Source organism: Schistocerca gregaria, chromosome 3 (assembly GCF_023897955.1).
Source record: "Schistocerca gregaria isolate iqSchGreg1 chromosome 3, iqSchGreg1.2, whole genome shotgun sequence".
NCBI classification, from domain to species: Eukaryota; Metazoa; Arthropoda; class Insecta; order Orthoptera; family Acrididae; genus Schistocerca; species Schistocerca gregaria.
The window spans coordinates 803,933,154-803,960,987 of record NC_064922.1 but is presented as its reverse complement, the minus strand read 5'-3'; positions in this window follow the sequence as shown (position 1 = coordinate 803,960,987).

Here is a 27,834-nt window from a genome sequence, read left to right as displayed (position 1 = left end):
CCAGACGATAATTATTAACTATTTAGCAAGATATAATAATTCGCATTTACTGCTTACGAAACACATACATTAAAGAAAGTTTTGCATCACCCCAGTTCCCAGAACTCCTGACGACAGACGTTGACTGTGGATATTCTGTCACCGACACAGTCCCTTTGACTGTTCAGAGATGTCACTAAACCCGCCCAAGGATGTGAACAACCATTCATGAGAAGCGCCTATTAGACGGAGGGGGTCCGGCAGCCGATCAGTTCCAGTCATTCCACCAAGAAGGAGGCACATGGCTCGTGTTGTCTGTTCATACAGACATATAGTTCGATCGAGTCGGCATTGTTGCTTTGAGCCAGGAAGGGCTCTCCACAAAGGAAGTGTCCAGGCGTCTCGGAGTGAAACCAACCGATGTTGTTGGGACATGGAGGAGATACAGAGAGACAGGAACTGTCGATGACATGCTTCGCTCAGGCCGCTCAAGGACTACTGCTGCAGTGGATGACCGCTACCTACAGATTATGGCTCGGAGGAACCCTGACAGCAACGCCACCATGTTGGACAATGCTTATCGTGCAGCCACAGGACTTCGTTTTACGACTCAAACTGTGCACAATAGGCGACGTCCATGGTGAGGTCCATGTTTGCAACCACAACACTATGCAGCGCGTTACATATGGGTCCAACAACATGCCGAATGGACCGCTGAGGATTGGCATCATGCTCTCTTCACCGATGAGTATCGCATATGCCTTCAACCAGACAATCGTCGGAAACGTGTTTTGAGGCAAACCGGACAGGCTGAACGCCTTAGACACACGGTCCAGCGAGTGCAGTAAGGTGGAGGTTCCCTGCTGTTTTGGAGTGGCATTGCGTGGAGCCGACTTACGCCCCATGGTGGTCATGGAAGGTGCCGTAACGGCTGAACGATAGCTAATGCCATCCTTCGATCGATAGTGCAACCATATGATCAGCGTATTGGCAAGTCATTCGTCGTCATGGACGACAATTCTCGCACCCATCGTGCACATATTGTGAATGACTTCCTTCAGGATAACGACATCACTCGACTAGCGTGGCCAGCATGTACTCCAGACACGAACCCTGTCGAACATGCCTGGGATAGACTGAAAATGTCTGTTTATGAACGACGTGACCCACCAACCACTCTGAGGGATCTATGCCGTATCGCCGTTAAGGCGTGGAACAATCTGGAACAACAGTGCTTTGATGAACTTGTGGACAGTATGCCATGACGAATCCAGGCATACATCAATGCAAGAGGACGTGCTACTGGGTACCAGAGGTACCGGTGTGTACAGCAGTCTGGACCAACAGCTCTGAAGGTCTCGGTGTATGGTGGTACAACATACAATGTGTGGTTTTCATGAGCAATAAAAAGGGCAGAAATGATGTTTCTTTTGTTCTCTATTCCAATTTTATTTACACTTTCCGGAACTCTCGGAACCGATGTGATACAAAACTTTTTTGATGTGTGTAATTTAGAGTTACATTTAGAACAAGTTTACAGTATGTATTAAACAGAGCAATAACATTAAAGGGAAAATTCTCTGTGCGAAACCAGTTAATCAAAAGCCTGTTGGCCGACAGCAAATTTTCATTTGCAGTGCAAATCAGATAATATAAGATACTTAGCTCGAAGTCTAACTGGGGCAGAGATGACCGCACAAGGGAGTAATACACAATACGCATCAGCTGGCCAGGCGCCAGATACAAGCTGTCGGCAGTGGGAAAGTGAAAAGAGCCGAAACGGCTAACCTAAATTTGATAGTCTGTGATAAAGAGAAGAAAATACAGAAACAAACAGAGGAAACACCACGAAGTGTCATCTTTGTTGCTGAAGAGGCTTGTCCACACTCTCCAGTATCCACCATGACATATAGGCAGGCAGACAGCTTCCGGAGTTAGGACTGAAGAGAAACGCCCGGCTATCAGGTGGCGTAAAAACAAGGGGGTGCTGCGGACCCAAGTTTTTCGCCCCGCTCTCGGTTCGTAAGAGCAGAGTGTAGGGAAACAACTGGAGGAGGCTGCAGTATTTACCGACCTCCGAGACGGGGCGTCTGAGCGTCCTGCTGGCTGTTGGTTTATTCACAGGACGGGGCAGAGGGAGCGGCCAGGTGCGTGTGTGTTGGCTGTCTGCCCCTCGGGGCAGCGCAGTCAGAGCGGCAGTACTGCCGACCTCAGCTCTGCCTCTGTGCCTTGTGGCTACCTGCGTAAACTACGATAAGAGTTGCTCTGGCTCCATGTGCGACGGCTACCTTGTAGGAGGCCGGGATGGAACACTTACAGAGCTACCTATGGTGTATGGCGCTGCAACACAGGCAGAGCGTTGCGGCTGTTTTGGATACATTGCAGTGCTCTCCATAATTTCCGTATAATGTCGTTCCTTCTGTGGTTTAGACCCTGCGCGCAGCGAATAACGGTGGTGTTTACAAGCTAATGAAAAAATAAGCCCGCCTTGTAATGGTTACGTGTTATTTTAGATTCATTAGAGTGATTTACATAACTACCTAATAGTGTCGGGTCAAGATCATTGTTAGAAAATACTGTGCATTTTAGTTTTCACTCACTTACTGTCTTGTACAGTCTACGTTTAATGAACAACTATCGAGTTATTCAGCGTCTGTCTCAGGCCTGGAATTCTGCTACACAACTCACCAAAACAAGTTTTTACTAATTATTACTTTATTATAGTTTAGGTGTGTTGTTGTGCCATTTGATTAACTGTGAGAGTAGCGTCGTGTGTGACAAATGTTGATATGGTTGTAGGTTCATTGGTATGGGAGAACCATACAGGGATTATGGATTGGTGTTTCACTGTGAAGAATGCAGCGGAGGAGACAAAAAAGTGTCAGATGAGGCTCTTCCATTAGATTACGCAGTCGAGACAAGAAATTGGTGAAACAGAAAAGAAAGATTTACAATCGCCAGGCAAAGTTAGAAATGCCATGTTCTGAATTAGATAGGTTGAAGGGGTAAACAAACAGCAGGATACGGTGAAGGGTGACACTAGGCAAAAGCAGAAGACCTCAGAGAGCACGTTTCAGATTCTGGTTAGCAATCAGTTTGATTTATTACCTGAAGAAGGAGAAGTGCCTCAACCAAGAGTTGTGCTTAGTATGGAGCAGCAGACTCGTAGGAACCACTTTAAGGCTAGGTCGACAGAAGAGTCACTTAGAAAGAAAAATCTTGCTGCCAGAGAGCAGTCGCGGATGAGTCGTAGTCCAACTGCTACAAGTAAAGCTGTGTATAGAATACCAGGTCACAACCATCGTGTGCGCCAAGCTTAGGCAAATGACAGCGCAGCTCTCGTCCAGAGATTTTTGATGGAGGGAGTAAGGTACTTACAGTAGGAGGAGCAGTAAACAGCTTGGCTAAAAGTTTACATGTAGCATTAAAGGTGACCTTCAGAAAATGTGAGCAGCAACAGCACACACTTGTGTGGTGTTTCTCGAAGTTCTGCAGAGGCATTACCAGCCCCGGATTAACACTGTGTTAGCTGTGTGAACAAAGAGCTGAGTCAACTACTTTTCACTCAAACAAAGTCTAATATCCACTCTGTGCCTGTTGTTGCGACTGAGAGAAAGGGATACACTAATCATGTCCTGAGCCTGAATAGAAGGAGGAAGGAAAGGTTAGCTGAGCATTTTGCAGATAGTTTAAGGGGAGGGGGGAGGGCAACAAGCACACAAGACAAAATCCCTCTGGGTACTTAAGTCAAAGGGGTACCTTTTTAGGTCAGTTTGTCAGTTTACAGACAGAGATTATTGAAAGAAAATAGAATATAGTAGAAGACAATAAGACACGTAACAGCTGCCAGAAAAAGAAAATTTATTTGTTTCATAAGAACATTAGAGGATTGGAAAAGAAGATAGAAGGGCTAATTGTATATCTAGAAGATGTGGAACTTTCTGATGATTTAGATGTTGTGCCTCTCTGAACACCATGTAACTGCACGGATGGAGAAGTTAAATGTCAGGTGTTGTAGACTTGCTTCATTTTCTAGTAGAGTTAACATGGAAAAAGGGGGAGTTGCAACAAACGTAAAACTTGGACGCAGAGTCAATAATGTTGAAACAAGTAGGTTTCTCGTAAGCTGTTACGGCAGAGTAACTCTCAGTCTACGGATCCTCTCCAGGAAGCTTTCAGCTATTTATTAGATACATAACTGCATTATTGAGTTACCTGTCAACAAGGAGAAGCTGTTATTCGTTTGCGGATATTTCAGTGTAGTTTTCTTCAAAATTACTCACAGGGAAAATGAACTGGAATTATTATTTGGGTGTTTCAATTTAATTTCAGTAGTCAATTTTCCAGCTTGTGTTCAGCGAAACAGTAGGCAGCGCGCGTGCTGAAACAATTAATGTGAACCCAATTGCTGATGGACTATCCGATCGTTAAGTACAATTGTTGGCAAGAAATACTATGGCACCCTACAACCTCAAGGCAGGTTCATACAAAACAGTGAGGCTTATCACAGAGAACAGAATACAGTGTTTCGAGGGTAAGCCAAAATGGGTGGTATGGGATGAGAAAATATAGAAAAAGATGCTAATGTCAAATTAAATTTATTCGAAAGTACATTTATGTCCAAGTTTTGAAGTAGTTTTGCTAAACAATTGTGCAGAAATACCATTAAAAAAAACAAATAAACTGTGGACAACTAAGGGAATTAAAATATCATGTAATAGGAGGAGAAATTATGAAATTTTTCAGGATCTGACATTATTTACATTATTACAAAAAATACTGTAGTACTTTAAGGAAAGTCATTAAAATGTCCATATTTATACATGTCCTGTCAGAAAGAAGCAACGCTACTGTAAGATTAAAACTATATAGTTTGGTCAGCCAGTCAATGTACAAGACACCAAAACAATTAAACGAAATGACAATGCAGCAACTGACAACTCACAAGATGTAAGTACTTTTAACAATGTTTTCTAAATGTAGCAAGAAAGAAGAGAGTATGTTAAAAACGTGATTCTATAAAACTTTAAGCAACTAGAAGTAGTACGAACATCCTTCACTGCAATTAATAGAATTCTAAAAATTCTAAAAACAAGGAGCTGATGTGGTGTTGATGGATTCCAGACAGAGTTCTGAAAACTTGTTCCAAACATAATAAGTAACCATAATTTTAGATAACAATTTTGGGAAACAGACTTTGGAATTTACGTAAAATTAGTAAAAAAACAGTCTTGAACGTACAGTCAGTCATTAAAAATATTGTCTGTCTCGGCCTTTGGCAGCAGGCCATCTACACCATATGGCTGACAATGATGACACTCGGAAAAGGTGGGCTGGTTCCAGTCGCTAAACTGCGACTCAATTCAGCACATATGTTACAAGTGTTGTCATCATCAGTCGGATGGTGCGTTATCTGAAGATGGTCTATTACTAGAGGCCGAGACTGGCCATACTTTTAATGAATGGTTGTGTTATCGAGATTATTTTTTACTAGTTCTGTTATAAGTACTGTTCTTAGTGATGTATACAATGCATCACTGGCACCAGGCATTTCTCCAGACAGGTTAAAATATGCAACTGTTAAACTTCTTGATAAGAAAGATAACAAGACAGACTTGAAAAATTATCATCTAGTTCCCTCACTGACATCTTTTTCCAAAACGTTCTGAAGAGTACTCAAGATTGGTCTCATGCTTAAGTGGAAACAATACACTTACCATATATCTGTTTTGATTCTAGAATGGTTACTCGACTGAGAATGCTATTTATACATTCTCTCATCAAATAGTACAAATCGTAAATAATAAAATATTGCCAGTTGGTATTTTTTGTAATTCTTTGCAGGTGGTTGATTGTGTAGCTCATGTTACTCTCTTTGAAGAACTGAAGTCTTATGCACAGCTGGTTTGAATCATACTTAACAAAATGAATGCAAAAGGTTGTGTTAATAATTCATTGTCGGTAAGATAGACATTTTTTAGTGACTGGGGAGCAATCACAATCGGAGTCTCATAGGGTTCAATTTTGTGTTCACTCCTACTACTTAAAAATACTTGAGTGAACTTTCACTTGAGGTGCAACAAGCAGAACTATTACTTTTTCCAAACGATATTAGTGTTGTAACAAATCCCATTAGAGAGAAAACAACAGAAGTGATGGCACATGATACGCCCCAAAGAGTTGGTTCTCAAAAATTGGTCTCTCTCTAAAGACTGGAAAAAACCACACTGTATTCAGTTCTGTACACCAAAGAAACTCATTTTGATAATTCATATAGCACTTGAGTAGGCTTCAATTAATGGGGTAGAATCCTCCAAATTTTTGGTGTAAATCATGATGAAAAATTTAACTGTAAGAATCATATTACTGAACTTCTCACACAATTAAGTTCAGCTACTTTTGCTCTTCGCATAATTGCTAATCTTGGAAACAAACGAATTAACATCCTGATTTATTTTGCAGTTTTCTGCTGAATGATATCTTATGGAATGATTTTATGGTGTTATCCACCACATAGAAAAAACTGTCAATTGCAAAAAAGTGAGCAGTAAGAATAATATGCGATAATCATGTTACCTAGGGACCTCTTCAAGGAGCTAGGCATTTTAACTGCACCATCACAATACGTACATCATCATCAGCAGCATATGTACATTTACTGATGAAATTCCTTATAAATAATTAATTATAATTTGAGAAGGATAATCATGATATGTGAGAACAGCGATGTCTAATCTCCAACATTAGACCTTTATTGGCTATTAATGAATGTCTGTGGCTTAGAAAGGATTTCAATATGCAGGAACAAAAATTTTTGATAATTTGCTCAATATCATAAAATGTCTGACCATTAGATATGTAGGTTTTAAATGACCAAGTGGTTTGTATTCCACTGATGAATTTCTGGTTAAAAACTGGTAGACTATTTAAAAAAATTCTTTTTAATTGTAGTTGCATGAGTAGGACTAAAATAATAATGTGATCATTAATGTTAACAATAATCATGTATACATATTCTGCAAACTGACTCATTCCACATCATTAAATAAAAAATTCATTTGTATGATGTATGGAACATGTAACTAATTAATTAGATAACTAAGTGTTTTGTAGCCATCAGGATTTATTTTCAGTTATTATGATTAATCAAATATTGAGGGATTGAGCATATCAGACTCCCCAACGCCATGTTACAACGAAAATGAAGCAAGCACATGCATAATACTTTTGTGTGCTTGTAGAATTTGGAACTTGAATTTTAAGTGGGGAAAAATTGATTCTTGTTGACATAATTAACATGAGATTGATAGAAACAATACTCCTGACATGTTTTCCTACCAGGAAGCATAATGCAACCACATAGCAAACAATAATAATAATAATAATAATAATAATAATAATAATAATAATAATAATAATGTATTCATGCACACATGCATTCAGTTTATATTATAACCCATGCATAGGCAACTCTGCTATTATATTAATATATACTGCAAAACTGGTGATATCTACTTATTACTGCAATGGCTGAAAGACTTTCATGAATTTACCATTGTTTTATGATGGTAGGTAGTAGAATAAATTATTAACCAAAGAATAGTGTGTTAAATGTCTTTTAACAATTTAATGTCAAAAGAAGTATGGGAATAGTAGTTGAAAAGCTGCATGTTAAAACAAGATCTCAACCTCAGCTGGATTCTTGTGGCAGAAGTCGTGGCCCTTACATATCGTCACACAGGGCAATAAATGTATTCTTTCCTTCTTCATTTAGCGCCTTCACACTTGTAACAGGCCATGAGTTTCTTCCAGGTACCATGTTTTCACATCACTGCATTCCTAGCAAACATGTCACTGTATTGGTAGCCAACCACAGAATACTGAACAGTGTGTTAACTAAGTAGTGCATTTCTGTTATAGACATAATAAAAATCCATACTTATATTCTAAATGTGAAGCTGTGTTTGTCTGATATCTTTTCATGAAGGAAACACGGAATCGATTTTGATGAAATTTGGTATGGAAATAGGCTACTTCAGAAACTGTGTAGTACAAGATACTTGAGTTGGCTATTTGAGGAACCACACATATATCCACTTTCAGCTAAATGAAGCGTAATGCGTATGTGATAACAATGAAGACAGCTGCATGTATCAGAGCATCTCCACCTCTTTTTACAGTATTGCTATATTCTTGAAAACCCTGTTGATCTGAGAAATTACACATGGCCAGGATAAGCTGTTTCTCTATTAAAAATTTTGACGTCAGGAATCTCTACCACAGCCTAAGTAGCATCTTTTCACAATAAGGAATCCCATTATCAGTATAGGACTACAAATACCTTAATGAGAAAATTAATGTGAAACAAGTGTTTGAACTTTCCAAAAGAAATGCATACTGAGACCAAAATTAAATATAACTGTTATTATAAAGTATTCCTAGAAAGCTTATTTCTATCATTTGGTCGAGCTCAGGTTGACATCTGTAGTGAACGTGAAGGACGGAAGTCGAGGACAAAACGTAAAAAATCTTAATACAACTGTTAAGTATATTTCACTAACTGATCCCCAAATTCACAAGCGAAGAGCTGTTTTTTTTCTTTTTTAGGTGAAAGCAGTGAAACAGTTATTGCAAAGAAGGAATGATACAGCTGCTATTGATTATTTGCAGAGTCACCACTTCCACACAGTTCATATTTAGGAGTCATTTTATGTTAGGCAGCTCACTCATCATGTGATTTGTACACATGGTCTATTTTATATAAAATGCATCAAAAGATTGTAACATTTCGCAGTTCCGTAACCCACTTGCAGGGGCCTCTCTTTGTTAGGAGTTAGGATAATAACACGTTGGCATGTATATTGAACTGCTACGGATAACGTATTTAAAAATTTTTAGATGAAAAGAACAAAAATGTCTTACGTGTTACTGTGTGGAATGCATGTGTATTGTCGTCTAGGATTTACTTTGTCATTACAGTGCGTACTGAGGCAAGGTGAAAAGCAAACAGTCTGAAGTGTAGGGGACCTTGTTAACAAGTAGGTAAACTGTATACCACGTCCCTAAGCAAATTTAATCTTCTTCTTTCTTTTAGTGTTCAACCCTGAGGTTGGTTTGCAGCAGAGCCCCATTCCTCTCTTCTGTCTGCCTTCCTCTTTATTTTCACGTATGTGTTACATCCAACGTCATTAATGATCTGTTGCATGTATGATGTCCTTGGTCACCCCCGCCGATTCCTTCCATCAATAGCTCCTTCTGCTATTGTTACAATTATGTTGTTGTGTCGTAGGATGTGCCCTACAAGTTTGTCTCTTCTTGTTTCGATGTGCCTCCACAGAGCTCTGGTTTCCAGTACTCTTCTAAGCACCTCTTCATTTCTTACTTTGTCTCTCCAGCTGATCTTCATCATCCTTGTATAGCACCACATCTACAGGGCCTCTAGCCGTCTTCTCTCTTCTGTACCAACTGTCCAAGTTTTATGCCTGTGTAGGGCCACACTCCAAACGAATCCTTTCATGATACGTTTCCTTGTTTTCAAACTGACGTTGTTGCTGGTGAGTAAGTTCCTTCTCCGATTAAATGCAATTTTGGCCTTTTGTATTCTGCTCGCAATTTTCTTACAGCTTCTACCATCCCTTGTGATTTAGCTTCCCAGATAAGTAAATTCCTCTATCCCTCTCTCCTCTCCTTCAATTCTCATTCTCAGAGGTTCATATTCTGCTCCTGTACTGCATACCATCACTTTAGTCTTTTTCTTGTTTATTTTTGTGCCATACTGATTGCATAGATTTTTTTCAATTGTTCTGAGGACTTCCTCTAGATCTTCTTTAGTGTCTGTGACTATAGCAATATCACCTGCATAATGCAGCGTGTCTATCTTCTGCCCATTAATTTTGATCCCCACCTCAGTAGTTTCTCGAACTTGGTCTATAGCTTCCTGGATGTAAGCATTGAATACAAGAGGAGACAGAGCACATCCTTGTCTTACCCCTTTTCTAATATTTGCTTCTTGCCCCTGGTGGCAGTTCCTAATCACTGCCAACTCATTCTTATAGAAACACGGATGTCTTTCTTTGTACTTTATTCCAATTTTCCTCAGCACTCTCAACATCTCTTGCCAGATAACGTTATGAAATGCCTTTTACATGTCTACAAAGGCAATATAAGTTAGTTTATTTTTCTGTAATTGCTTTTCGATAACGAGTCTCAGTGCCAGAATCGCCTCTCTTGTTCCCGATCCCCTTCTGAAACCAAACTGATCTTCAATCAGCATATCCTCCACCTTCTCTTCAGTTCTCTTAAGAACTATTTTTATGAGAATTTTTGATGCATATGATATTAGGCTTATAGTTTGGTACTGTTCACATTTCGTAACTGCTACCTTATTTGGTTTAGGAACAATGATACATTTGTGAAAGTCTGTCGCTATCTCTCCTGTGTAATATATGGACCTAATAAGTTTAAGCAGCATTATTTTCATGCTGTCACCAGCATTCTTTATTGGTTCTGCAGGGATGTCATCAATACGCGTTGCTTTGTTCTCCTGTAGTTCTTTTAAAACTCTGTCAAATTCTTCTTGCAGAAGGTCATCTCCCTTGTCATTTTCGTCTACTTACTCTTCTCTTCCTATTACTTCCTCCGAAAGAGGTGTTCAGGCACACAACTCGTCTATGTATTCTTTGCATCTCTTCACCATGTCTTCAACAAACAGCATTTTCCCCTCTTTATTTTCTATTGTGCCTGAGAGTGTTGTTTAAGGTTTGTTAAAAAATTGATTTGCTGTTCTGTAGGCTAAATCAGTTTTTTCGTTTCGAATATTTTCTTCCACTTACTTCCCTGCACATTTCTTCAAGAACATTTTCTTCTGCTTTCATAGCTTCTCTATTAACTAAATTCATTATTCTTCTGTATTCAGCTTTTCCTTGTTCATCAGTTGCATTTTTGTATAATCTCCTGTTTTCTATAAACTCAATAATATCTGCTGTAACCCATGTCCTCTTGTTTTCGGGTTCATTTCTTCCAACTATCTTTTCTGCTGCTTTGTATATACCAGATTTAATTTAATCCCAGTCTTCATTTACTCCATTATGTTGAAAAATTTTAGCTAGGTTGCCTGTTTCATGAGCAGCGCTTTGCCGGTCCCTCAGTTTTCAGTTTATCTAGTTCCCATTTAAGTATTACTGCCTTCTTCTTCAAACGTTTGAATCTCAGTGAATTTTTCATCAGGACCAGGTTATGATCACTGCCTATGTCTGCAGATGGATAGGTCCTGCAATCTTTTATCCGGTTCCTGAAACGTGCTTTCACTAGAATGCAATCAGTCTGTTGTCTCCTCAGGTCTCCAGGGGCTTTCCATTTGTATCTTTTTCGTTTGTGATGTTGGAAAAGTTTGTTTGCAACAACTAATTGAAACCTCGAGCAGATCTCGATTAGTCGATTTCCTCTTTCATTTCTTCTTCCAAGTCGATATTTGCCAACAATTCCTTCCTCTGGTTCTTCGCCCACAATCTCGTTCTAATCCCCCATGGCAATCAGATTTTCATTTCCCTTAACATTTCTCATCGCATTACTTATTTCTTCGTATATTTCGTCAATGACTACATCTTCTACTTTGGAAGTTGGCATGTACATTTGTATTATCACAGTTTCCTTTGGTTTAGTTTCAAGTTTGACTAGTACTATTCGAGAGCTATATTGTGCATATCTCTTGACACGTCAGCCATAGTTTTTCCTCAAAATTATTCCTACTCCTCTCATTTCTGGTCTATCTTGGTGAGTTCCGGTGTGAATGACTCTATATTCTCCAGACCAGAAATCACTTGGGTGGGCCCATCTCATCTTTAATATGCCTAAGATATCGATTTCCAGTCGTTTCATTTCAACTTTTACATTTTATAGCTTTCTACGCTGAAACAGTGTTTCACGTTCCAACTGGCTATGTTAAAACTCGGATTCTTTTCCTACACGTTGTCTGTATCTTTTGCAGTGCGCACCCGGAGCCCGCCGGTGTGGCCGAGCGGTTCTGGGCGCTTCAGTCTGGAACCCACGCAACCGCTACGGTCGCAGGTTCGAATCCTGCCTCGTGCATGGATGTGTGTGATGTCCTTAGGTTAAGTAGGTTTAAGTAGTTCTAAGTTCTAGGGGACTGATGACCTCAGATGTTAAGTCCCATAGTGCTCAGAGCCATTTCAACCTCACCTGGAGATCAGATTGGGGGATTATTTGATCTCTGACAAATTTTACAGAAGGTACTGGCATGGTTTACTGCTGATGTTTGGGATAGCCGTAGTTCTTCAAGGTGGTGGCATCCCGTTGCCTTCCACATCCTATGCCGTTGACCATCAGCTCGTTCTTCCGCCTTTGGAAATGATTTCTCATTTCCAGAGCAAGAGGGTGCTCTGTCCAGCAAATGCTGTGGTGATGACTTATTCCGGTTATCCCTCGGCCCCAGTCTACGTTGGCCATCACATGAAGTGACGTTGCCCACTCTCTACCTCGTGGAGGTGTAGATCAGGAGTTTCCCTTCATCTACAAGTATCAAAATAATTTATTTCAAATGTTTTACGGAACCTTCGACGAAATTCACCACAATTGGTGAAAGTTTATTAGCAGTCACCAATAACTGAAGACTCCAATTCTAGATACAGAGCTGTGCGAAGAAAGTTTTTAACAGAAACCACAAATAAAAACGTCGAGAAGTGCACAGCAGCATATTCCACAATGCGCGATTAAAGGTGTGCCTAAGAGCTTGTCACAATATATTACAGGGTGCTTCCTAAACTTTTTGCCCATTACATTTGTTGTAAGTAGGGTGTTCTTCCTTTATTCTGGAAATCTTTTGATACTATTAATAAAAAATATTGTATGCTGTGACCTGTACAAATTATTGTGACGTCTTAATTCTGGGTTAATTCAATTATGGAGAGTTAGAAAATCCTGTGTCGTTGGGAGAGAGACACAAAAAACTTGTTTAGGAGTGCTATCTCTGGAGGCAAGTGTGACATTAGAGAAGAGAGCACAGGGTTCGGATGAGAGACGATACTGTGAAAACAGGCGACTATGTGCTCTCTCTGGGCTAAGTGAGGTGCAGTTGTTATTAGCGAAGCACTGGGAGAATGAAGAATGTGGGCAGATGTAAGAGGCTCCAGTAACACAATAACACCATGATCCTGCCCTATAACTGGTTATTGCGAATTAAAGTATGTCCCAAATATTACATGAAGCAATGAGAACATTTTAGACGACAACGAAGACGACGGCTGAATATTTGCAACGAACTGTGAGGTTGTTTTATTTTCGCTCACGTTAGAAACTTTGTGAGGCACTAGTCAGTGATATTCGCAGTGAATCTGATGTCAATAATAAGTGATGTAGGTAAAAGCTGTAGGTAACTGATCTTGTTGTTATTCTTAGTTATTGTCAGCACTTAGATTCCCATTCTTTACCTGAGAGTAGTTTTTTTAGTAGCTAAAACAAAAGTATTCAAATCACTACAAGTTCTGTTTGCTTGCTACAATGATAATTGAAAGTAATTAATAATGAAGTCTCAATAAATTTGCAGTGTTGTTCATTAATAATTAGAGGTAAGTCATTCTTGATAATTGGGTGAAGATGGAGTAAAGCAAAGCAGCTAAAATTGAAATAAATCTGTCAAACTCAAATCAAAGAAAACAACAATATAAGAAAACATTTCTTGTGAATAACTAACTAAGAGAATGATTTCTGCAAGATGGGTCCCACATTTGTTGAATACTGACGAAAAGAAATCTCGGAAATAGGAGTATTTGGTGTCTTTTAAATTGAACTGAACTAACTTTCTGTGCTTTATTATGTTGACTGGAATGAGATGATGGACTGTTTTGTTCATCAGAAATTAAACATCGTTTATGAGAAGTAGGTGAAAGCCGGAGGCACAGAATAAATAAAATCTGAAAAGGATTTGGTACAGAGGAAAGCTGAGCCTTTTTTTGGATTAAAAAACCATTTTTCTTGATGATTACCCTGAAAAATTAAGGCTAGGAGAGCATCACTGTAGACTGAGCAGCACAGCTATCCATCAATGTGGATACACAGATGAAACTTCCTGAATGCATGTCTATGTGTTTTTCATAACTGATGATTTACTGCTTTGTAAATGATAACATATGAGATATTTCCTGATCACAGTCCCTCCTCAAGCACTCTAATTTCTGCTCCTTACCATCATAATAAGTTGCCCAGACGTTTGGCAACTGTTATCATCGCTGAAGTTTCAACGTATGTGCATAACACCTTCGTAGTGTGCATTTGTAATACACTCCTGGAAATGGAAAAAAGAACACATTGACACCGGTGTGTCAGACCCACCATACTTGCTCCGGACACTGCGAGAGGGCTGTACAAGCAATGATCACACGCACGGCACAGCGGACACACCAGGAACCGCGGTGTTGGCCGTCGAATGGCGCTAGCTGCGCAGCATTTGTGCACCGCCGCCGTCAGTGTCAGCCAGTTTGCCGTGGCATACGGAGCTCCATCGCAGTCTTTAACACTGGTAGCATGCCGCGACAGCGTGGACGTGAACCGTATGTGCAGTTGACGGACTTTGAGCGAGGGCGTATAGTGGGCATGCGGGAGGCCGGGTGGACGTACCGCCGAATTGCTCAACACGTGGGGCGTGAGGTCTCCACAGTACATCGATGTTGTCGCCAGTGGTCGGCGGAAGGTGCACGTGCCCGTCGACCTGGGATCGGACCGCAGCGACGCACGGATGCACGCCAAGACCGTAGGATCCTACGCAGGGCCGTAGGGGACCGCACCACCACTTCCCAGCAAATTAGGGACACTGTTGCTCCTGGGGTATCGGCGAGGACCATTCGCAACCGTCTCCATGAAGCTGGGCTACGGTCCCGCACACCGTTAGGCCGTCTTCCGCTCACGCCCCAACATCGTGCAGCCCGCCTCCAGTGGTGTCGTGACAGGCGTGAATGGAGGGACGAATGGAGACGTGTCGTCTTCAGCGATGAGAGTCGCTTCTGCCTTGGTGCCAATGATGGTCGTATGCGTGTTTGGCGCCGTGCAGGTGAGCACCACAATCAGGACTGCATACGACCGAGGCACACAGGGCCAACACCCGGCATCATGGTGTGGGGAGCGATCTCCTACACTGGCCGTACACCTCTGGTGATCGTCGAGGGGACACTGAATAGTGCACGGTACACCCAAACCGTCATCGAACCCATCGTTCTACCATTCCTAGACCGGCAAGGGAACTTGCTGTTCCAACAGGACAATGCACGTCCGCATGTATCCCGTGCCACCCAACGTGCTCTAGAAGGTGTAAGTCAACTACCCTGGCCAGCAAGATCTCCGGATCTGTCCCCCATTGAGCATGTTTGGGACTGGATGAAGCGTCGTCTCACGCGGTCTGCACGTCCAGCACGAACGCTGGTCCAACTGAGGCGCCAGGTGGAAATGGCATGGCAAGCCGTTCCACAGGACTGCATCCAGCATCTCTACGATCGTCTCCATGGGAGAATAGCAGCCTGCGTTGCTGCGAAAGGTGCATATACACTGTACTAGTGTCGACATTGTGCATGCTCTGTTGCCTGTGTCTATGTGCCTGTGGTTCTGTCAGTGTGATCATGTGATGTATCTGACCCCAGGAATGTGTCAATAAAGTTTCCCCTTCCTGGGGCAATGAATTCACGGTGTTCTTATTTCAATTTCCAGGAGTGTAGAAATGGAATATAAAGATGGTGATCAGAAAAATAGGAAAGTAGTTATGCAGTATTGAGATGATCGTAACCATATGAAGTAATTGTAATTGTATTACTCTAAGACAGTTGTACACTCCATGAATGTTTAGCATTGTTCAACAATAACGTTTTACAAATTCGATGAGACTGTTGCGCAGTTGATAGATGCTTTATTTATTAACCATTATCACAATAAGACGTTTGTAATCGTAATCAGTTTCAGTCATGCATTAGACACCTGTAGAAACCATAGTATCAAAACAAGAGGTAGAATCACAATATTGCTCTAACCTATAGTTACAAATACACAATCGTACAGTTACAGGCTTTGACTCTAATAATAAGCACGATTTAAAGCAACAAAGCGTTCTATCTGAGAACAGTTGCATAAAGTAATAAAAAGAAGATGCAGTAAATAACCCAGAACAGCTGCCATTACGAGTTACTTATACATAAATACTCTTGATCTGATTACTAACTGTTCGTCGAGACATTTAAGTCTCATCTTTATCTACAATAACGTGACGATTTAGGGGGGAAATAAGCTGAAGACTTGAACTGAAGTTTGTGTTGGGGAGGATATTGGACTGGGTAGTCCGTGCAGCAACGTTAACGACAGTGATGCGGTGGTGTAATGGTCAGCATTCCTGCCTAATAACCAAGGTAACCAGCTTTCGAGTCCCAACCATGCCACAAATTTTAATTCATTTGCTCAGATTCCATCATTATGGTAAATAAAATACAACTGATGTAGAGAAGGAAGTAACATTACATAAGTCTGAAATCTTGTACGGACCACACCAACACACAAGAAAGAGCATGACAGTAATCCGACCAATAATAGACCCACATAATTCACTATGATTTGGACTAGGATTCTGGCGCAGTTACTACGTTCGAACATTAAAAAATACTTCAAAGAAAGATATCGATTGCCACAAAAGGACAGATTTACAATATACGAGGTGTGTGAGAAAAAAAATGAGACTTACAACGCTGCCAAGGTCTGCCAGCGCTGTGTTGTTCTACTTGTGTAGACCGTTGTGTTCATCCATTCCAGATACCCTGTCCACAGATAGGCCCTGTAGACCCATCACGTGATTTCTGAGAGCCCCATCAGTGAAGTTATGTTTTTGGTGTGTGTTATGAATTTGGAACAGCGAAATTTAAAACAATGTTATGCCTTCAAGTTTTGTGTTTAGCCTGGGGAAGCCGCGAATGTGACCTTTGAAAAGTTGAAATAGGGACGTGGGGGAAAGTTCCTATTTTCGACAGCACAAATCAATTTTGGAAGGCCGAGAACAAGTGGGAGATGAATCTCGCTCAGGGAGACCTTCACCTTCAAAAATAGACGTAAACGTCGAACGTATGCGTGCTCTTGTGAGATCCTCCAGGACAAACTGTCAACCAAGTGTTTTACAAAGATGTTCTTGAAAGTCTGAGGAAAAGGGTGAATCAGGTGAAACCGAATAGTCCAAACACGTGGACGCTGCATCATGACAATGCCCAACGTCACATGGTCACTGACATCACGGTATTTTGTACCTCAGAAGGCATTCCTGGTTTTTCGCCTGATACTTGTGACATTTTTATTTTTCCAAAATTGAAAAGTGTCTAAAGGGTGTCAGGTTGGGACTCTGGGAACGCTCAAACGAATGTGACGGACATGTTAAAGGACCGACCAATTGGAAAGTTTCAGGGCTGCTACCAAGATTGTGAACAATTGCTCCGCCGGTGAATAGCTGCTGAAGGGGACTACCCTGAAGAAGAAAAAAAATACTCTCATTACTTTTCTTACACATCTGGTATCTTTCTCGAACACGATTGGCTCTTTAACCGCACAGAGTAATGAGTACTATTAAGAGCTGTGGTAACTTCGTGTACAGTGAGCCGAACAATGAGTGGGAAAGGGTAAACCATAGAAACTCACAGAGACGTTATAAACACAGCAGTATCTACAATAACATGTATTCAGCAGTATGAGTGTACGTAGTAATGAAGTTACCCCAGTGCGTCATACAACGGCCGAGATTCAGTGCGACCTGTAAAAACACTGACGCACCTCGTCAATGACAAGAGACCCCTTGAGTGCGAGGTCGCAAAGGTCAATGATGTTTACGGCATTCGACACCCCACATATTGTCTACCATGCAACAATAATGTTGGCTGCTAATGGGAATAGGGAGAGGAATTAAGGTATCCAATGGTGAGCACTCCATGATGCTACGGACTGTAGTTGAACTGTTTAGGCGACGAGTAAATCACAACAGTGCTATAGTGCTAGTGGTGTTGATACAAAGCAGAGCAATGGGAACGATAAACAAAGCGAACATTGGATTATATTTACAACAAAAGCTGCTGCAGTTGACATTTCGTCAGAGAGGAACCAAAGGAATGTTGCGAAGTGAAAAAGAAGTTCCAAATGCAATATCAGAGTTTCTGCAAGATGTCAGTGGAATGTGTGCACTAGGAATGTGGGGCATTGCCACACTACACACAACCAGAGAGCACAGAGTTCAGCCGCAGCAGAATGACCGCATCATAAAGTCGTTCTGACAGCACTCCAAGTGCTATAATAACACGTAAATCATATGCAAGATCGATTTTCAGCCCACTGATATGGCACAAAATACCCTACAAAATAGCTGAAAGCCGTAGTTTTGACATCTCAATACAGTGTAAAGAGCTGACCACCTAAGAAAATAGGGCCCGATTCGCTTGTCGGGACAGCTTGATAAAGTCATTGGAATGAGCTATCAGTATAAATACGAACTTCTACGTCTGAAGCACATTGGCCATTGGTTTCTCTTCTACTCTGTTTCGTTGCAAGAAATCAGTCAGTCTGACAATCTTCTGAGTTATAGAGGATCCAAACTGGGACTTTTCTATGACCTGCTGCCTAATATTCGTCTGTTAACTCCAATTACGAGATACCAGCCCGCTTAGTGCATTCCACTGTCATGGAAGATGTGAAGATCTAAGCATCTTCAACCAGAGTCCCACTGAGGGTCATTCTAGGGCAGGGGTGGCCAAGATTTCTGCTCGTGGCCCAAGCCCAAGCCTGATTGACAAAGCACTCAGGCTCTCTTCACATTTTCTCCATCGCCACGTCGCACTGTGTGAGCACGAAGAGGGGGAAGAGGGGGAAACAGTAGTCGCGCCGCATTTAAATGGCAATACACTTGTACTGAATATGACTTGGTTTTATACTGCACGTTTCTCAACAACACATAAGACAAAAAAATAAGTTTTCACTGTTAATTAATTATATTTGGCGCGCTGAATGCACAATATTTTTATCTGGTACAAAGTGTCAGCATACAGACAGGCGAAAAAAAATTTTCAGAGTCCTGCACTGAAGTTGCCATGTAATCGTGACGTATGACCTTCATAGTCAAAAAAAGGTCTGTCACACAAATACCTCTATCGAAAAATAGTAGCACTTTTGCATCCTCATTATGGAGAGTTGGAAAATATACCTGAGAAAAGCAATATAGACGTCCTGGACAGTTTTAACGTAAAAAGATTTGTAATTAAAACTGGAATTACGTAGCAGGTCAGTCAGTACATCTGCACATTTGCTGGGGTGCTTTCAACTGAAACGGCAAACAGTCTCGAAAACAGATGTAACACTGACAGTGTCCTCAAAACTTTTATAAAACTATCGTTATAAGTCTTGCAAGGCCACAATGAATTCTTCAAACCTCGTGTTTTCTTTAACTACACTTAGTTAATGGAACTGGACTGTCTTTGTCACAGTGTTTTTTTAAATGCATCTCCGTCAAATCAGAAAGAAGTTCCTTGCCATGTCTTACTGTGGGCAGGGTGCGGTTAAGTACACTCAAAATGCGAAATCTGCAGTACATTATAGATGTTTTAACTTTCCTTCCTGCGCTACTTTTTCCTTCATAAATTCAACAATATCAAGATTTATATCGAAAAATCTTTCCAGGCATGCACCTTGTCTTAATCAGGGTATTTTGCAGTAACGTATTAAGTCTCCATAGTCTTCGTTCATTTCCATTGAAAACTGTTGGATCTTAGAATGGAATAATGAGTGCGACTTCAGAAATTTTGCAATTCTTACCATAAATTTCTTCAAATGTACTATGCCTGCAAAATCTGCACCAAATGCTTCTTGATGTGCAGAACCACAAATCTCGTCTGTCGATCATTGTAATTGTTTGCTTTATCATTCTCATCTAAAAGTTGTAACGTTTTTTAAATTATATTATTTGTGTTTATTAGTGGCTATACAATGCGTAATGTTTGTATTACTTAAGTGTGCTGTGTAATGTGTTGTTGAGCAAGTGGTGTGCTTAATCAGTTTTACTGTAATTCTAAGCAAAATTAAACAATTTAATCTGGAAAACCAGTATGTGATGCCTGTAATGAAATCAATCACTCTGAAATTTATTCAGTCTCGTGAGCACCGAGTTCTATGGGCCCATGCAGTATACTGTTAAAAATTCGTTTGCAAATAAACAATGAAATACATTTTCCTTAGCTCTTGAGTCGTAACGGATGCAGTCTTGGTATTCTTTCTCTCCACAGCAGGCATACGAAACATTCAAACTTGGCCCGGCTAAGTGCAATCCCGGCCGCAAAATAGCTTAATACAAATAGTGTCAGTACATTAGTTGATAAATGAATAACCTTGCAAATGTTCAGTGATAATTTAGGATATTGGCTCAGCGTTGTGCAACACTACCCGCATTAAAACTGTTACAAACATTAATGCTTTTCTGATTCTGGCACATTAACATTTTTCTGACTCTGACTGAAAAATCGTTTCTTTTACAACTACTCATTGCATTTAAACAAACCCGACGTGTTAGAGAATGAGGTACTAATAACGGGATATGCTTCAGTCTGAAAATTGTATTCAAAATAAAGTTTCTCCTTCACAGAATCTAATATGAAACATTTTGCATAAGCTTCAAAATCAGCGAACCTTTAAACTATTCTACAATTCTCACTTACTGTCTCCATTAAAATTACTTGGACTGTTACATGAGAAAAAGTCTGACATCGTTTGGCAACACAGGTTAGAAAATTTAACTTCTCTGTACAAGAATTACTAAACACACAAAATATTACAAATCATGTAAAACTAATGAACCTATTCATTAAGCCTGCTGGAAAATACTTAATTCCTGCATTCAAGGGTCAGTACTGTAAAATTAGCAAGATCCACAATGTGTTGCTGCATACTTGAAACTAAATGTGCAAAATTTCATTATCTTACAAAACTGTATTATGCTGCGTCCACAGGCCAACAACTAATATCTCACAGCTAGCCACTATCTTCAAGACTTACATCCTACCTTTAACAGAGTGCAACAGCAACTGCTACTGCGCTCCGCGAGCCCGTAGTTACAATCGATTCTGCCACTCAGACAACATGTAAGTAGGCTGTTTTAGGTTTTTATGTTGGTAACGCCACGTAGCGCTCTGGCTGTGCTGTGTGCAGTCTGTGGCTAGTTTGCATTGTTGTCTGCCATTGTAGTGTTGGGCAGATGGATGTGAACAGCGCTTAGCGTTGCGCAATTGGAGGTGAGCCGCTAGCAGTGGTGGATGTGGGGAGAGAGATGGAGGAGTTTTGAAATTTGTAAGACTGGATGTCATGAACTGCTATATATATCATCACTTTTGAACACTATTGAGGTAAATAAATTGTTTTTTCTCTATCAAAATCTTTCATTTGCTAACTATGCCTATCAGTAGTTAGTGCCTTCCGTAGCTTGAACCTTTTATTTAGCTGGCAGTAGTGGCGCTTGCTGTATTGCAGTAGTTCGAGTAACCAAGATTTTTGTGAGGTAAGTGATTTGTGAAACGTATAGGTTAATGTTAGTCAAGGCCATTCTTTTGTAGAGATTTTTGAAAGTCAGATTGCGTTGCGCTAAATTTATTGTGTGTCAGTTTAAGCACAATCATGTATAATTGTTCAAAGGGGACGTTTCCAACATCTGAGGTTCAGTGGCGCCAAAGATGTAATCTCTTCTACATTTGAAAACCATTTCATATCATTTTTCATGAAATATATTCAAAATCTGGCTCCACGTACATGTGCATTCTTCATAAAGTTTAAATTCTTTCTGCATGGTACCACAATGTCGTTTCGTAGCAAAGAACCAGTACCAGTAGATTATGCCAATTGAGAATTATCATCACTCTCTTCTGTCATTCCCATTCATTTTAAATTGCCACGATAGAACGCTACACTGCCTCTTTTTGTGCAAACAGTAACTGGACCTGTGAACGTCCTTCATACAACGAGCAAATAGTGAAGGGTAAACAACGCTGACGGTACGATTCTGCCGAACTCAGAGACTTACGTGGACCGCAAATTTCCGCACCGCAATGTTAAATGAAATGTCGCTCTGTTCCGGGTATTTCCGAGACGGACCGAGCAAAGCTGAGGGACAGCCCGGGCTTTGGCCAGATCGCATTTGGTGCAAGAGTGTAGTTTTGCACGCCATGGATGGACCTGGTCTATGCTATCGGCTGGACATACGCGCAGTCCGGGGAAGATACATCGATGCAGGCCACTGCCTGTATCTGTGAGCAGATACTGGAGAACTGACCTACTCTCGCTGGGAAGCCAGGGCTTTCTTGGGCAAGGCTACTGTCATCAAGTGTGGAGGCGTTGGACTCTGACCTTGGCACATAACTACAATGTCTTCAGCAGCACCTACGTAAAGCAGCGCTCCCCGTTGCCAGCATGTCGGCTGGGCGGACAACGCCTGCAGGCGTCAGGGTTGACATCCTGCATAACGCCATACCTGCTGAAGGTGCGATTTTTGACCTCTGGGATGCAAGGTAGACATGCATCAGCGGACTACACACCCACATTCTGAGCGCATCATCCTATACTGGTACGGATCACAGCTTCCTGTGTCTTCACAATTCACTGTGAACAACACGGAAATGCCATATACCGGCGTGAGACAGAGATATCAATAGCTGACGTATTTTGAAAGAGCCTCTTTATGGATCTCCCTTTGGCCAACTGGTACAATCGTACAATATCCAGATTTGTAGAATATTCAGATGTGACAGTAGTTTAGCGTTGTACTGTGTAGTCGTCACCAAGATCACACCTGGCCGCCACAAGGGAGGATCGCCATATTGTGTACCAAACACATAGTAGCCCTTTCATATCTGTGCCTGTGAATGATATCTGCGACATGCTTTTCATGGCAGTTATTTTACTTATATTTGCTCTGCCAGATACATCATGTGACTCATGTTTCCGATTTTGTGTATTTCTTAGAAATCATGCTTAACACATGGTAGTCTAAACACCTTTTATTAGCAGTGATGGAAAAGACTGCATAGGGGATAACTTTCACGAGCTAATCTTTACAAGTCATACAAGAGCACTAATAAATTTAATTCTTTTACTTGAAAATAGCAACTGTTGCTAGCACTTGATTTACCTAGTCATGATAGCAGATCAAAATACCTCGATTTAACAATTATTTCCATTGAAGAGAGAGTATTCTGTAATAACACATCGTTAATTTTAGAAATACATAATGTAATAACAACATTCTGTTCACATCTATTTTGGGAATTTTAAAATAATATTTATTTCTGTTAGTTTTCAGCTCCTCTCTTCTCATGTAAACCTGGTTCAGTCACATTACAAACATGATTAGCTTCCATCCAGGAATGGCAGTCTCCAGGAATTCCAGTTTCTGTTGTGATACCATGAATCTCAAATAATCTTTGCCTTTAGACCAATTTAATTTTATATAAAACATGGTTTGAACAGAACCACATGTATCTGGTACACCATTTTCGTGTTGCAGCCAATATAATTTAAGACAGAAGGGAACTAAAGTCAGCAGACAGTGGCCATTGATTAATATTATGGGGCAAGTTGAAAATTTGTGCTGAACTGGAATTCAAACTAGAGTCTCCAGCTAAGTAGGCAGATGTGTTTACTACTACACCATCCAGACACAGTGGTCACCTCAACTGCATGGAATTAAAGACATTAGCTGCTAGCAGACATTGATTTATATCAGTATGGCAAGTAGAAAATTTGTGCTGAACTGAGCTTCAAACCCATATTTCCTGCTAACTAGGCAGATGTGCTACCCACTATGCCATCACTACCCTAGCACACTCATTTCATATCACACACTACTGATGTAGTATCCCTGCTCATAAAAATCGTTGCTCTCGGTATCTCGCCCATTCCCATAACAGTTAGAAGTTGGTTCACACCTGTGCTAAAGGGACCATTGGCCATCGTCATCCTGATGATGGCCTACAATAGAGTAGGTTGAGAATACCTGGATTCAAGTCCCGGTCCAGCACAAGTCTTCGTCTACAATGCGGCAAGCTGAAAATACCTGGGTTCGTATCCTGGCCTGTCATAATTTTTCAGCTTGGCTCACTGAGGTGTCTGTTCTTTCTGATATGTCGAACTTTACGGAAATTGGTCGGATGTCGCGAGTAATGATGCTAATGAGCAATGGCAGTGTGTGGTACATGTTGAGAATTTGTGTCTGACGGGAGGTGTTTTTTGTAGCCCGTGCAGTTGCCGTTATCATTGTTTCCAAAATGTGTAATGGTCAGCGCATCTGTAGGAGATCCTGTTTCGAACTGCCGATCCAGCACACTGGCAGCTAATGTCTCTAACTCCTTTGAGAACCATATGTCATAATTATCTTGACTGACCTCTTTGACACCATAAAATAACGTCAGAAGCCACGATATTAGCTGAAACTGACGCTGCCTCATATGTGGGTAGGCAGAGTCTTTCTGGCATCATCGAAAGGAAGGTGACACACGGGATGTGACACTCGATGTGAACAATATTTTCCGTGAAAGCAATATTACGGTGTCAACAATGGTATGCCATACTTGAATTCTAACAAAGGACTGTTTTTTTATTAACATGTCATAATAAATGCATTAAAGATATGAAAATTAAGTTTTTGTTGTTATTCAACATTAAAATAACTTTGGAGAGGTTTAAAAGATCAGCCAAACAGTTGAAATGTACATTTACTGGAACCATTGGACTAAGTTGCGATAATTTTAAAACTATCTTCGTCAGAAAGTGTAATGGTCCTTAAAACTTTCATTGGTGATTACAAAAGTATATTTAATCAATACAAAGAAGTAACAAATCTAGACAAAAAATTGTAAGACAAGCGTACTCACTTGTTACATCACATGCTGATAAAGCACACTGAATAAATCCAAACACCTCTTGTCAAAAAGTGATTCATCTTAAGAAAAAATAAAATGAAAAGTCACACGCCATAACTTAAATGTAGCAACGCAGTTTGTCAGATGTGAAGATTAGATGACAAGTGTGGTACTCTATTGACATAATGCACTTGTCAGTTTAAAATCTGACATGTACAGTAAAATCAACGATGGCATCTAAATTGTAGCAATATGCATACGACAAAGAGGAAAATTAAGTGCCCCAAATTTTTGGGCTAAATGTATGTGCATCAGAAATACGTCTAGACTGTATTGAGTAGCCTACGGAAATTAAAATACAAAAAGAAAATCATGTCTTGTGTAAGGTCATTGTCAATCTCAAAAAATAAGAACTAAACAGATATAAAAATGCGTGTACAAATGCAATCTGAAAACATTTAACCGTACATGTTGTAAAAATTGCTATTAACAGTAATAAAAGCTGTTTAGAAGATGCGACCGCTACGGTCGCAGCTTCGAATCGTGCCTCCGGCATGGATGTGTGTGATGTCCTTACGTTAGTTAGGTTTAAGTAATTCTTAGTTCTAGGCAACTGGTGACCTCAGATGCTAAGTCCCATAGTGCTCAGAGCCATTTGAACCATTTGTTAAGAAGGGGGACTAAAATTTATTAAAAGTTACTTAGCGTTAAAGAAGTTTACAAAAAGTAGACGAAATAGAACACCCAACAAATTCAAAGTTCAGATTGGGTTCAAAAACATACAAGAATTGCTGCAGTCACCACAGACGCCTACCACAGCGGCAACTCCACAGACAGGCCAGCGATGCGGGTTGCCGACACCGCTGCCAAGTCTGCCCGACGCAAATGTTTAAAAGCAAGTACCACAGTTACAACAAACAAGTAGGCACTGCCAACGTCCATCAGAGGGCATCAACCAACAGCAGAAGAAGCGGGCGCGGCGATCACCTGCCTTTTCCCTGCCGATCGCGTGTGTGCAAATAGTTCCGGAAATATCCTTTTGCCCGGGATTAGAGAAGCCAGCATTCGGCCGTTCAGCGGGCAGTTCTCGACTCGCCGAGCGTGGAAAAGATCGGCCGGTCCTGCGATGTACCACCTCGACCATCCTCTCTTCCGCAATGATGTGAGACGTCGGTTCCGTCGTGTTCGGCTATCTACCAGATGCTAACAATCGACTTCGACGTGGAACAGTTGTAGGGGTGTCGATTATGGGAATTATTTGTGACTTGCCTGATCCGCAGAAGGAGGTTCTTGCCCGTAAATTCTGCATTGTTTGTTGACATGGCTGAAGGTATCCCGGATTTAGATGTGCCGTCGGCTCGCGTCCTTGAGCTATTTTATTTATTTATTTAATTAATCTGAATCTAATAGCTCCCTGCTGCCGTTGGATAAGCAGCTGTCAGCAGCAAGTCGTATACTCTTAGCTCACTTATTTGTTACATAGTTTTATTCTTCATTTCTTTGCGTGTTTTCGGTACTTGCATAGTTTTATTCATAAATTTCGGGCGTATTACAGTAATGGAGAGTGTAGCATCGCGTTTTAGTACCTGAATAGTGTAAAATCGCGTAGTCTCCTTCCGCCGCCGAGCAGTGTGTCAGCAGTGTGCAAGTAGCAGCATTACTGCATCTATTAGGCAAATTTGTATTTTATTAACCGTTTAAATTTTGTGTCGAATTGTTTGTGCTCTCTGTAGATTAGTTCAGACGTTCTTTGCACAACAGTTTTTATCATGGATAGGGACTGCAACTGCTGTGTTCGGATGCAGGCTGAGTTGGCATCCCTTCCCTCCCAGCTTCAGGCAGTGTTGGATTCGGTCACACAGCTTGAGGCTGTTTCCAATGGGCATCACTGTGGGGGTCCGGATGGGGGTTTGTCGGGGACGGCCGGCTCGTCCCACGCATACCCTGATCGGACTACGACTGTGGCTGCCCGGGATACTGCCCACATTGAGGCTGATACCTCACCTGTGGTAGAGTGGGAGGTCGTCTCGAGGTGTGGCAGGGGCAGAAAGACATTCCGGAGGGCTGAACGGAAGGCCTCTCCAATTTGTCTCACGAACCGGTTTCAGGCTCTGTCTCAGGCTGATACTGATCTTCGGTCGGACATGGCTGCTTGTCCTGTTCCAGAGGTTGCCCCTCAGTCTGCAAGATCCGGGCGGTCACAGAGGGTGGGCTTACTGGTAGTTGGGAGCTCCAACGTCAGGCGCGTAATGGGGCCACTTAGGGATATGGCAGTAAGAGAGGGGAAGAATACCAATGTGCACTCCGTGTGCATACCGGGGGGAGTCATTCCAGATGTGGAAAGGGTCCTTCCAGATGCCATGGAGGGTATAGCGTGCAGGTGGTCGCTCATGTCGGCACCAATGATGTGTATCGCTATGGATCGGAGGAAATCCTCTCTGGCTTCCGGCGGCTATCTGATTTGGTGAAGACTGCCAGTCTCACTAACGGGATGAAAGCAGAACTCACCATCTTCAGCATGGTCGACAGGACTGACTGCGGATCTTTGGTACAGAGCCGAGTGGAGGGTCTGAAACGGAGGCTGAGACGGCTCTGCGACTGTTTGGGGTGCAGATTCCTCGACTTGCGCCATAGGGTGGTGGGGTTTCGGGTTCCGCTGGATAGGTCAGGAGTCCACTACACGCAGCATGTGACATAATACTGAGTGCACTATCCGAAAATTACCTCGAGCAATTAAATAGAGACCGGACTCGTGAAGATAACATCTTGGACCTACTGATAATAAACAGACCCGAACTTTTCGACTCTGTAATTGCAGAACATGGAATCAGTGATCATAAGGCCATTGCAGCATCCCTGAATATCAATGTTAATAGCAATATAAAGAAAGGGAGAAAGGTTTATCTGTTTAGCAAGAGTAACAGAAGGCAGATTTCAGACTACCTAA